Source organism: Rhagoletis pomonella, unplaced genomic scaffold (genome assembly GCF_013731165.1).
Source record: "Rhagoletis pomonella isolate Grant_MI unplaced genomic scaffold, Rhpom_1.0 Rhpom_scaffold_00088, whole genome shotgun sequence".
Lineage (NCBI taxonomy): Eukaryota > Metazoa > Arthropoda > Insecta > Diptera > Tephritidae > Rhagoletis > Rhagoletis pomonella.
The window spans coordinates 39,746-48,080 of record NW_023458642.1 but is presented as its reverse complement, the minus strand read 5'-3'; the positions used below and the strand labels follow the sequence as shown (position 1 = coordinate 48,080).

General features: G+C 33.7%; 1 long non-coding RNA gene across 1 annotated transcript; it reads right to left on the bottom strand.

Moving 5' to 3' along the window:
• Positions 1–236: 236 nt before the first annotated feature.
• On the bottom strand, positions 237–5,283 carry LOC118749919. The gene is made up of 4 exons (XR_004994308.1): positions 5,028–5,283; positions 1,288–1,587; positions 784–1,234; positions 237–730 (listed from the first exon to the last, which is right to left on the bottom strand). It is a non-coding gene; the product is annotated as an uncharacterized LOC118749919 (long non-coding RNA).
• Between the last annotated feature and the right edge of the window lie 3,052 nt (positions 5,284–8,335).

Here is an 8,335-nt window from a genome sequence, read left to right as displayed (position 1 = left end):
AGTTCGGAAGTGCCAAAATTTAGCCAATTCTTTTCATATAACTTAGTTACATGCTTACAAAAGATAGGATATGAGCTTATTGTGAAATGCTTTCATATAAATGAAATGGATCTATAAACATTGGAGAATAAGAAAATTCTTGTATTTTTTTGGTTCAGATACACTTTAGTAAGGACTTTTTATTATTCCCACAGAAAATCGAAGTAGATCTAATATATTAGAAAATCGTTGTAAATTTACTACGATCATAGTAAAGTTCTAACCCTGCTACATACATAAGTAATGAGAGTTTTTTGACATTTATGCACCTTGCACCTGGCACCATAAAATCGAGAACTGCGATCAATTCGTCATCTCTGTAATAAAGGGTTTTGATAATTCCTTCAGCCACTCATTGTCTGTGAACCTTAACGATTCCAAAATTGGTTGTGCCAGCAAAATGCCCTCATATAACAATGCCCTAATGTACACACTGCAGCACATCTTTCCTTTTTATATTCACATTTTAATGTATATTCATTTGTACATACTACTCTTACACTTACTCTCACGCCATTTCGCAAACAGCCTGTGTTTGGTTTTGATGAGCACACTTATGTTTGCAAAACTGCGGCATTGTTGCGCGAACGTGAGATCTTAGCAAATAGCATCTTGGTGGAGTCTGGTACTGCTAATTGATTATTCTGAACCACAGAACCGTAAGGTAATATTGAGGGAGTCAGGAACCTAGCTGTATAAAAGTCTATTACTGACGAATCGAAACCTTTAAAAAGTTGTTCTTACCTCGTTCAATTGCTTCCGTTTTAAAAATTGTTAGCTTGTTCTCACTGATGTGCCTCATAGCTGTTGTAAGAGTTACGTGTTAAATTTCAAAGCATAAAATGTACCATTGTATAAATTAAATTTCGCTTTCGTTGAATCTGTCGATTTTCACAGCCGTACAAGCAGCACCTCTTGAGGTGTCTATATGAAGATTGCGGGTAGGTGACAGTTTCCAACGCCTCTCATCGCTTCAACAGGTTCTAAATCTTTTTTCCTCTCGTGCGTTTTGGTGCCAATTTTGAAGGCTCATTTGGCAGCACATGTCGGCATTCGAATTGCCCATCGTAATATTCGTCAGGGTATTAAGGATTCTTACTAATGAATGTGGGTTTTTGTTCGTTGGTGGTTTACACCTGGTACAACGGTTTGGCAACCGTAGATCCTAATTGCAAGTGTTTAATCAATACGGCACCTAAAAATATAAGTTTAATTAAAATATATTACTATTTGCATAATTTACTCTACTTTGGCTTCACTTATAGTATGTCCTCGTGGTGGTTGCTAATTGACTGACATTTGTGTCATTCAGGAAATTGTAAAGTATGCCACTGTAGTGTAACCAGTGATGGAAAAATAGGTACCATTATACCCCGTTCAGACTTGCTTAAGCTGAAAGTACTTTCGGTACAAGAATCCAAGTTGAGCACATTTGCAATGTAACTTTGCAACCTTTCTTAAAAAAACATTTCAACACATTGCTTAGCCAAATATAAAAATGTATAAACCTGTGTTTGGTCTTTTAGGCACATTTATATACATACAAACCTAGCAGAGCTGTAAAATGATTGAATCAACATAGTCTGCATTCACTCGGCATTCCTTTCAAAATGTTGATTGTTGGTTTGTATAAATAAAAACTTCATTCCTGAGTGGCTTAAAATATTTGAAAACAAACAAACTGTGTTTTGTTATTGAATGCTAGATTGCCATTCAGTATAGAATGTGAATGTTCAGCAGCATTCGCACTCACACATGATTGTATATTTAGAATGAATGCACACTTTTTTTTACCATTCAGTACCAATAATTTGTTCCCAGGGTTGATATATTTTATACTTTAAAGTTTGAACATATCTGGAATTGAAACAAAAACAAATATTTTATTTCAAAGTATATGTACTTATGTATTGAAGTTTTCTGCCACTAACCCAAAGCCAATGACTCGTGCAATATTATTTATTCCAAAGCAACTTATCGCAACCGTAGAGCAAAACAGACACATCTTGATATGTATACATATACATCATCGATTGTAGACATTTTTTCGCAGAAGAATATACAAAATTGATTTATCACAATTATTTTTGTACTAAATATTTTTTTCACAGTATACAGTGATCCAGGTAGCCAAAACAAAAAATGTAAACATGCTTATTTGACATTTTGTTTGAATGTATTGGTTGATATTTTTTCACAGTTGTCGTTTTCGTTAACCCAAATGAAATCCAATTTAAATATTTTCAAGTCACATAAAATAAAATAACGAGAAACACGAAATTCCAAGCAAATGAAGCGTGAAGCGTCAGCAATTATGACCGGATGCAGTTCCTACATAAGTCAAACCGTGTTCTGAACACAACTTTGAGTGAATAATGGTGGGCTGACTTTGTAAAATGGTCCCATCGATTAGGCGGTAAAAGAAGTATTACTTAGCTTATGGTACAACTCTCCAATTTTCAAATGCACGTAATTTGTGTGTATTTGTTCAGCCGATTATTCACATTTGAAAGAGGATAATGCATGAATTAATGCAAGTAAAGACGGTTTATGCAGATAAGCGAGCGCGTTTGTTAACCGTATAAAATGTATGTACGTACATACACATATATTCAGAATGACGAGATGAACTAGTTCAGCCCTCTCTGTTTGTAAACACGCTAACTCGAACAAAATTTAGTTATTTTAACGAAAGTCGGTGTCGAAGTTGCCTTTGGTATAATTTAGGTTAGTGTTAAATTTTGTCGAAATCTGCCAATAACCACGCCCACCTCCCACGTAGTAATTAACAATATTTTTGTTTTATTATAATTTGTTTTACGAATTTTGCTGTTCAAATTTACATTTCAAATATATCAACAAACATTTGTAGGTACTTTTGCACCAGTTGTTGCCTATGGGTTAATGACAAAAAAATCCTATATATTCACAACATTTCATGTATTAGTTTTCAAATAAGCATATTGTCAATGGCTGGTTTGCTGTATACTGTGATTGTTTTCAGTTTTCAAATATGAAAACTTTCAAAACAAAATTTCAGAAGTGTTCCTGTTTTTTTTTAAGGGGTTGAGGAGTTCCATTACTTTGAGCAACTTTTTTAATTAACTATTAATTTAAATGTTTCCTAAACATATTTACAACGCAGTTCTGCAAGAGGGTACCATAACTTTTTTTCAAATAACGTATATTTGGAACAACCAAAATTAATCGATATGGATACATACATTTATGTTCGTATGTACTACTTATGTATGTATATATACATAAAAATGCTCAGAAAAAAAGAGAAGATGATTAGTCCATGTCCGTTTATTTGCGTACACGAAAACTCTAGCAAAAGTTGAGATATCTCAACCAAATTCTGTACGAGGGTTTTTTTATCTAAACCTGGTCCCTCTCATAAAATGGTAATTTCGAAAAATGCCAAAACTACAATATTTCCTTAATTACAGGAACCAAATTGCTAAAAAACTGCCATGTTTATTATTATAGTTTTGGAAAATGGACATGGGATATATTGCTAGCTTTAAACATCAATTTGCTCAAAACATACGTTTAGAACAGTTAGCAAGCTTCTACCACATGTGTGGTAGATCAACCACGTAATTTTTTTTAAATTTGGGTGTCTACCACATCTACCACACAAGGCTTAAATTCTACCACATTTTTAGACAGAACATTTGTTTACAATTTTCACATAACTCTAGAATTTCAACTCAATTGTAATTCGAAATATAAAAATTAATCAATAGATTTTTAAAAAGGTACATCATAAATTTTGCTTTAAATATATCTGTGCCTTAACTTTCTAATATTTCAAAAATACGCCTATTTATATTTGCTAAAGTATTATGCAATGGGAAAATAATTTGGTCGATTTTTTTGCATACAAATAAAATATTCTTTTCTTCATGATTATATTCTCTAACTAGAAAACTAATGTTATACTTGTTTTTGCACCAATTGCGTGGAATCTGTACGATCCACTAGCAATTATATTTACCGATTTAATTTTTGAGTTGTGCTTCTTTTGACGACGGTGTGCGATATGTATACCCAATAAAATATGAATTGGAAAATCTACCACATCTTATTCAAATCTACCACATTTTTTTCGATTCTACCACACTAAAATAAAAAGGGGTTTGCACACAGATTTGTTAAATCTTTTTTTGAGAAAAGTTGATAATTTGCAACTTATTGTAAATGGTAGAAACCACCACAAACCCACAAATCAGGTTTTAGAATCTTTATTAAATGCTTGACCCAATAGCGAAGAAAAAAGTACGAAGAAACTTGTATTAAGAATTTTTTAAATAAATAATAAAATGTATATATCTAAAGTTAGAAGTAGAAGCGCTTAAATTTGTTTACTTATTTTAACGTAGATATATAGGTATGTACATATGTAATAATTTCTGCACATACCTTTTATTGGTACATTGGTAATACTTATTTAGAAAGCTGACAATTTTCGAAACAGAGATGTAAAAATCGTTAATAATTGACATTTTTCATAATGACATTCTTGGCAGAACAATATTTCTCTAATTAATATTTTCATTTATTATAAATATTTGTACAAATTTAAGTGAAACAATTTAATGATAACGCTCAATAAACTATTTTTCGTGTTGCAATTTTGAAATCTGTTCAATAAAATTCAACCTTGCGTATTTTTCAGTGGGTTTTGTGTATTTAGAATATTTATATCGATTGATTGGTACTGAATGAATGTGTGCACACATAGCAAAAGCTGCATTCATCTGAATGCTTATTCAGTGTTAAAAGTTAATGTTTCGTCATTCAGTTTTTTCAATCTTTCTTTGAATATGTTAATGTGTGCAATCGTATCTACTTTGAGTGAATGTAGAATTGGAAAATTATAAGCCACATTCCCCAACAAGGAAAAATTCAATGAAAACATAATAACATAAAATTGATGATTTTTAATTTCATATGATTTCACAGTTTTACAGCTCTGAAACCTAGGTAATTTAAGTGCCAGCTACAAAATGCGATTTCCCATCTCTTAGTAAAGCACAGCTGTCAAGATCAGCGACACCTACCGAAATAATAAGAAAAATTGTAAAAGTAGCAAGGAACGCCACCACATGTTAAATATAGGGAATTTTTTCTTTTTGGAGGCAGGCCAAGGTGTTAATTATCATATGCACATCAATTACTCTTACGGCAAATTTCTAATGAAAATTTAATTGAGTTGAATTTCGGAGTGTTATTTAAATGGCTATATAAGCAGTTTGCATATACATACAAATGATCTGAAAATGAAATTTTAACGTTAATCAGCAATCTTTACTTGGACGGCTCATCTGAAATTGGCCCTTAATACCCTAAATCGATAACAATGTATCGGTTCATGAATTAAAGTACCCTGCACGCTTGTATACAAATCCTTACACGTAAAATTTGTATAATTAAACAATTGAATTTAAACTCTGGATTATAGATCATACAATAATTATAACCAAATTTCATTGCTAATCGCCACCCAACCAACCAATAATAATATTAACAAAAAAAATATATATGTATATACATAAACGAAAGACTCGGAGCGGAAACTCGGCCTTTCCGCCCGATCACATCATGGGATCGGAAGCTTGGGCTTTCCGACCCAAATTAGTACAAGCAAATACCACAACGGGGATCGGAATCTGGGCCTTTCCGACCACGTTCAAAAAGCCTACATATAAGCGATACATAATTTTATCAAATACAGCATCACGGTAGACTGGAGACACGGCCTCGGCAGCTACTTATTGCTTGAATTTATTATACACATATGTGCAAAGAAATGTTTAACCATGTCCTCTCGTACTAACCTTCTTTTTCCAATATCTAGGAAGCCGAATGCAATTTAATATTTATTTTAAATTTATTTGTTTATTTGGTAATGTAGGTGTGGTGGTTGGCCTAACAGATGTTGCTTATAGCAAGGGGGCCGGCATGTTTAGGCCATAAGCCTAAACCAAACTTTAAAAGGATGAACCACCCTAATATATAATCGCAAACACATACACATATGTATATGTACATGCATACGAATATGCACGAACACCCTTTTTCATTATATTTCCCGCCAAATACTTAATATAAACAAATTAGCTTATAGCGTTTTCTTTTCTCGAAAAAAGGCTGCACTTATTCTGCCTTGTGTTAGCGCTGTCACATTTTCATGTTCTGTTCTCAGCCCTTTCACAAGGTGTCGTGTTATTTTCTCGGCAGGTTGCGCTCTGATCCGGCGAAAGTGCTGCCTTTTCTGCCCTCAAATAAACGTGAGGGTGAGAGTTGCATGGTTGATTTTTAATTTAATTCTGTAAAAATGCAATTATTTTCCCTATCAGAAATAAGGGGTTTGCTTTAAAATTGTTAAAGACTTACAGGCCAAGTGAATAATTCAGCTTTATTAAGTTCTATAAATAAATTGTGATGGAGTAGTATATTTTCTGTTTCATTCTCATATAAAGAACGCAACATTTTCTCAGGTTTCAGGGCAACGCAAAGCAAGAGTTCCCATATAAAAGGGCAGAACTTTTTTTGAGAAAAGAAAACGCTTTTAATTTCCCCTCAATACAGTTCGCTGTTTGAGGGTTCCGCTAAACCTTTTATAAAAGAGCGCGGTCATTTCATTTTAATCACCAGCGAGCGAGCACGGACACCTATCAACCACCACCCTTCATCTCACACAAGGTAATATTGTAATTAATTAGCAATAAACCAAACTCATTTCAAATAAACACATAGCAAGTAATTATTAATTTAAACAAACAAACTTGTCTTTTCTTTTCACTAAATTAAAACATTGATGCCCTGCTGGAATTGCGAGCCACATATGTGTCAATGTTTCCAGAGAACATCAGCACACGCATTCTTAACAGCAGTCACTCTTTTCTCGATGGCTGCAATGGGGAATTTCAAATTTGTCGTTTCAGCAGGGAGGACGCCAATCTGCTGCATTACCCTCTCTTCTGCTCGATGATAGAGTCTCTCTGCTGTTCCAGTTTCCTCTCCATTCTATCAAATATGGCTGCTGATGGCGTGAAATTTCGCTTTCTTGTTTAGCTATCAGCTGAATCGGCGTTAATGCAAGTCATGTGAATCAGTGTGTGCGTATCAGCGACAGAAACAGATAAGAGCACTCACGTGCACAGATAGGTCAGCAATTTTTGGTAAATTTCGAAATTTAAGCGAGGAAAAATGCAAATATTTTAGAGCACCACAAAAACACGTCCTACTCGATCGACGTTCGGTTGTATGCAACAATTTACAATAGCAAGTAAACACAGGGTGCCTCTAATGAAAATTAAAACTTTCTGCTGCAATACACATGCTAAGCCCTCCGAAATCTTCTGCTGGGCTATGCGTTACAGCTTCACAAATTTTATCCCTACCGAACCCGAAGATGTATACACATCAAAAACTTTTGAAATAAAGTGAGCAGTAAAAATTTTGAAATTGTTTAGTAACTAATTGTTTATTTTTCGGCTTTTGCAAATTAAATAAGTTCTCTGCAAGAAGGTCTGTTAAAAAAAATACGTGTACATACATGGTATATGGTGTATTGAAATATCCCTTTTCCCTTGCAGTAAACCTTTTAGTGTTGGCAACAATAATGCTTTTCAAATAAGGCAGATCGGAATATGCGCTCTCTGGGAAGACAATACCTGTAATAATTGTACCATGTATGTAAACGTACTTTTGTGCTTTTCCGTACGCATGTTTACACATCAAATTTCATGAGTACCTAGTACTCACGCCTTTTTTATGTAAATCTGGAAGAACTGAAGAGATATGTGATGATGATTTGCTTTAATATGCGCACGCATATTTGATATGTTTCCACTGGTTTTCACCACTTTTGTGCACAATATGCAAATTATAGCGTATTTTTCCTTTGGTGAGAAATAACTCTTTAGATTCTCCATTTTTGGGTTCTGAAAAAAAAAATACATACAGTGGTCAAAAAATTATAACCGAACCACTTTTTGCCAAGTTTTAACGTATTATATTTTTTTGTTATTGAACTTTTGTTATATCTTCTATATTAATAAAAATGTTGTGTTCCTATGAAAATGAATTGCTTGAATTGTCTATCCTCCAGACATACGGTGTCAAGGTGCAGTAGCTCCTTCAATTGCAGAACCTGTCACCTGAGACACCATACATCACTTCATGTTCAAGCAGTTCAACCAAAAGAAAGTACTCCAACTAATACGTCGTATCATACATATGAAAGCGCATCTAAGTCTGCGCAAGCTCAAGCAAGGCGTGA